The following is a 5,491-nucleotide window of genomic DNA, read 5'->3' as shown; positions in this document are numbered from 1 at the left end:
CCCCCACCATGTCATATGCTCATTTAGACCCCCATGAGGAGCTCAGACAGGCCCCCAGAAAAGTTGCTCAGACAGGTCCCCATATCAGTTGTTCTGAGAGGCCCCCATATCAGTTGTTCAGACAGGACCCCATATAAGTTGCTCATACCCCCCATATCACTTGCTCAGAAACCCCCCCATATCAATTGCTCAGACCCCCCATATCAATTGCTCAGACCCCCCATATCAGTTGCTCAGACCCCCCCCATATCAGTTGCTCAGACCCTTATATATCAGTTGCTCAGACCTCTCATATCAGTTGCTCAGATGCTTCCCCTCATATTAGTTGCTCAAAACCCTCCATAACAGTTGCTCTGACCCCCCCTTATCAGTTGCTCAGACCAAAGGGCGTAGTGTGGGGGGGGGCAGTTGCCCCAGGCGCCAAATTGCAGGGGGCGCCAGGCAGCAGGCATTGGGCCATGGAAGCCTATGGCACCCGTTCCCTCCATTCTGCCTCATAGGCTTCAGACCACCATGCCTAAAGCCTATGAGGCAGTATAGGGGTGCAGGAGATTGTGTTTACCTCACTGTGACCTCCTGCACCGGGTCTTGCGAGATGATGTGATGACGCGGCGCAGGATGCAGCAGTGATGTGTTCGTGATGCACAAACTCAGGCCAGAAGCAATGATGGAGTAAGGAAGAGAGGTGAGTATTTTTCTTTTATGTAAGTACCCTGAGGCAGGCAGCAATCGTGGCGCTATGGAGGAGGGGGGCATTAGCAATACCACAAAAGAGGAAGCATACCAAGGAGGCAATTATGTAGAAAAAATGTGGGCTATTGTATATGACAATGCTAATAAAGAGGGGCTATTATAATAATAATACAGAGGGGGCCATTATAAAAAGAATAATAATGATAGTAATACAGAGGGGGCCATAATAATAATAGAGGGGCCTTGTTACTGCTGGGGGCACTATAGGAGGCCTTATTACTACTAGGGGCCTATGGGGGCATTTTTATTTAGCACATATTAATGTGGATGCTATTAGAGGTCCTGTGGGGCAGTGTTCCTCAACTCCAGTTTGCAGGGCCCTCCTGCCGGTCATGATGGAAGAATATCCCACAGGATGAATACCTGCGGTAAGTACTGATGCATTGATACTAATTATATCACATGCTCAATACTAAGGAAATTCTGAACACATGACCGGCAGGTGGACCCTGAGGACTGGAGGTGAGAAACACTGGTGTAGGGAATGCTATTACCATCGAGGACAGTTTGGGAGCATGATATTATGGGGAACTATCTGTCTGGCTCTACCACAGTATTGGGGGGCAGCAGGATGACAGTGTTGAGGCATCAGGAGGAGGAGGACGATGGTAAAATGAGGAATCCAGTCCGGTGTTTGACCCCACCTGGCTGCAAATCAGCCCAGCAGCACACACTGGGAGGAAAATACCTGTCCTCCCAGATCATACCGTTCACTGTGTCACAGTATATATATTTATAACCATTTATCTATAAATATATATAGCGTAATAGACTGTATTTGTATTGTGTAATAAATACAGGGAGTGCAGAATTATTAGGCAAGTTGTATTTTTGAGGATTAATTTTATTATTGAACAACAACCATGTTCTCAATGAACCCAAAAAACTCATTAATATCAAAGCTGAATATTTTTGGAAGTAGTTTTTAGTTTGTTTTTAGTGTTAGCTATTTTAGGGGGATATCTGTGTGTGCAGGTTACTATTACTGTGCATAATTATTAGGCAACTTAACAAAAAACAAATATACACCCATTTCAATTATTTATTTTTACCAGTGAAACCAATATAACATCTCAACATTCACAAATATACATTTCTGACATTCAAAAACAAAACAAAAACAAATCAGTGACCAATATAGCCACCTTTCTTTGCAAGGACACTCAAAAGCCTGCCATCCATGGATTCTGTCAGTGTTTTGATCTGTTCACCATCAACATTGCGTGCAGCAGCAACCACAGCCTCCCAGACACTGTTCAGAGAGGCGTACTGTTTTCCCTCCTTGTAAATCTCACATTTGATGATGGACCACAGGTTCTCAATGGGGTTCAGATCAGGTGAACAAGGAGGCCATGTCATTAGATTTTCTTCTTTTATACCCTTTCTTGCCAGCCACGCTGTGGAGTACTTGGACGCGTGTGATGGAGCATTGTCCTGCATGAAAATCATGTTTTTCTTGAAGGATGCAGACTTCTTGCTGTACCACTGCTTGAAGAAGGTGTCTTCCAGAAACTGGCAGTAGGACTGAGAGTTGAGCTTGACTCCATCCTCAACCCGAAAAGGCCCCACAAGCTCATCTTTGATGATACCAGCCCAAACCAGTACTCCACCTCGACCTTGCTGGCGTCTGAGTCGGACTGGAGCTCTCTGCCCTTTACCAATCCAGCCACGGGCCCATCCATCTGGCCCATCAAGACTCACTCTCATTTCATCAGTCCATAAAACCTTAGAAAAATCAGTCTTGAGATATTTCTTGGCCCAGTCTTGACATTTCAGCTTGTGTGTCTTGTTCAGTGGTGGTCGTCTTTCAGCCTTTCTTACCTTGGCCATGTCTCTGAGTATTGCACACCTTGTGCTTTTGGGCACTCCAGTGATGTTGCAGCTCTGAAATATGGCCAAACTGGTGGCAAGTGGCATCTTGGCAGCTGCACGCTTGACTTTTCTCAGTTCATGGGCAGTTATTTTGCGCCTTGGTTTTTCCACACGCTTCTTGCGACCCTGTTGACTATTTTGAATGAAACGCTTGATTGTTCGATGATCACGCTTCAGAAGCTTTGCAATTTTAAGGGTGCTGCATCCCTCTGCAAGATATCTCACTATTTTTGACTTTTCTGAGCCTGTCAAGTCCTTCTTTTGACCCATTTTGCCAAAGGAAAGGAAGTTGCCTAATAATTATGCACACCTGATATAGGGTGTTGATGTCATTAGACCACACCCCTTCTCATTACAGAGATGCACATCACCTAATATGCTTAATTGGTAGTAGGCTTTCGAGCCTATACAGCTTGGAGTAAGACAACATGCATAAAGAGGATGATGTGGTCAAAATACTCATTTGCCTAATAATTCTGCACTCCCTGTATTTCTTTATTCACAACATACAGTGTATACTCCTGCATTGTAGTAAGTCGCACCTAGTTTAGTTCAGTGTAGAGTAAGGCAATAGAGGAAGTCTTATTTATAGCATAAATAGGCGAAGTCATCAACAGACGACTCCCGCCTTTTTATGAATATTATTGAGATTACCCAAAATATCAATAATTAATATTTCCTTTAACACAGAGTATAGGCAGCAGCCTGCCAATTAGCGACAAAGTAGGGAGGACAGCTTAAAATTAGTGATAGATTTCCTTTATTCTGCCGCTTAGCATTTGATAGATGACGGCCAAGGCTGACCATCTAATGTGTATGGGGTAACTTTCTCCCTGACAGCAAAATCGAGGTAGACTAGGATTTCGAATGCCCATCCCTTTTGTGTTCAGGGAGATCAGTCACCAGCAGTAGTGTGTGGCAGTGGCCAAGGTATAATATACTGTAACTCATGGAGAAATCTATACTGTGTTAGGATAGTTTTAGTGCTCACAACATTTGGAAAGAATGAGCCACTTATATACTTATATCTTGATTCATTATTACAATGATATATTAATTATTACGCAACATTGTTTCCATTTGTAAAAAAATAAATATTGCTAATCATTTGGTAATTAAAATAAACGTTACTTCATACATGTTGTAAGCATCCAAGGGGTGAGGTTATTGATGGTAAGGCTGCTGCTCTCAGTGATGTAAATCCCGGAGGTAAATGGTAACCAGTGATGTTAGATTGTGTCACGGCCATGGCTATGACCGTGACTCCTTAACCGCATGTGGTTGCCTGCGGTTTAGTTTGGGTGTTCAACAACAGGTGAGGGCCGCTGGTGTGTGGTCTCACTTGTGGTTGCCGCAGGCAACTAGTTATGTTGGGCATGCGGTTGTGTGTGATTTGTGTGTATGTGTGCACTTGGTTTTATGTATTGTGTGCACTTTCCCTTTAAGTTGTGTTTTCCCTTCCCTGGTGTTGGAAGGGTTAACTCCCTTTCTGTGTGTGTGAGACACTGGGTGTGTCTGTGTGGGTGTGGCCACTTAGGCCTATATAGCCTCTTTGTTTGGCATGGCTCAGTGGGTTGCTTCAGCCATGCTTAGCTGGAGCAGCCTCCTGTGAATACCATCTGCCAGTGAGGGCCACCCTTGTGGTCATAAATGTAAAACTATCTGTGACTCTTTAGTTTATGTTGATGTCCATTTGATGCTTTCCTTCATTATGTTATGCACCTATGGATCTGGTTTCCTGTGTGTTTGTGTGCTGTGTCCATTTGTGTTTGGGTGTGGACACTTTCTTGTATTGCACGGGATCCAGTCTGAGTGTCTGTGGCAGGTAGGTGTGGAAGTGCTTTTCAGCCTCCTGCCATATCCATAGGCTGTTTATGTTCCTTTCCCTGCTCCCTAATACTGTCGTCCTGGTCAAGCAGCGTGTAACATCTTCTGGCATCGCACGGCTGAGGGTTTTCCCCATCCTCAGCCGTGACAGATTGCTGAGTTTGTAGTAGCTGGAATTTGGGTCGGGGATTTAGGAGTGACTGAAGAGTTTGGGTGGGAAGGTTACGCCCATTCTCCATCTCGTGTGTTACCACCTCACCCAGCTGGTCTGGAGAGGACTTGGGAGCATTTCTCTCCACAGTTTTCCAGAGAAGGGAAAAGACAAGACTCTGCACAAAGGTGACTCCTGTATTACTGCCTGTTTAAAAATGAACTGTTATATGACACACAAGGGCTGAAGATAAGCGCTTTATTTGACTGAACTTTGATGGGCTGAAGCCAAGCCATCCTGTTGGAACAATTGTTGTTGTTGTTGTTTTCCCCCCCAATAAAACCCTTATGTTGCATTCAATCCTGTCGACTGCCTACCATTTGTAAAGCTAAATCCCACATATGGTGGAGGATGCGGGCAAGTGGTTGTTAAGGGTAATGGCTGCATACCTTTTTGTTTTAACTCTGTAACCTGCGTATGTCCTGCATAAAGGCTGCTACATTGTTGCCCAGCGAGACTCCTGCTATGGAGGAGCTGGTTAAGCAGTTGGTGCAGGTCAGTGCTGGCCAGCAGGAAACCAACCGTCTGTTGCTGGAACAGGTCACAGTCCTGAGAGAGAGTGTGTCAGCTCAGACAAGGAATATGGAGGAGTTATCTGGGACTGTGAATGTAAAAAAGGCAGTGCACTGCGCCTTGCAAAAAATGACCCCAGATGACGACATAGAGGCTTATCTGTCGGTGTTTGAAAAGATTGTGGAATGGGAGAAACTCCCTGCGGCTGAATAGACTGAGGTTCTGGCGCCTTATTTGACTGGGGAGCCGCAAAAAGCATATTTTGATTTAACGGCAGAGCAGGACAAAGACTATGATATCCTTAAGGCAGAAATG

This window comes from Bufo gargarizans, chromosome 3, assembly GCF_014858855.1.
Source record: "Bufo gargarizans isolate SCDJY-AF-19 chromosome 3, ASM1485885v1, whole genome shotgun sequence".
In the NCBI taxonomy this organism is placed as follows: Eukaryota; Metazoa; Chordata; class Amphibia; order Anura; family Bufonidae; genus Bufo; species Bufo gargarizans.
Note: the sequence above shows the minus strand (reverse complement) of the source record.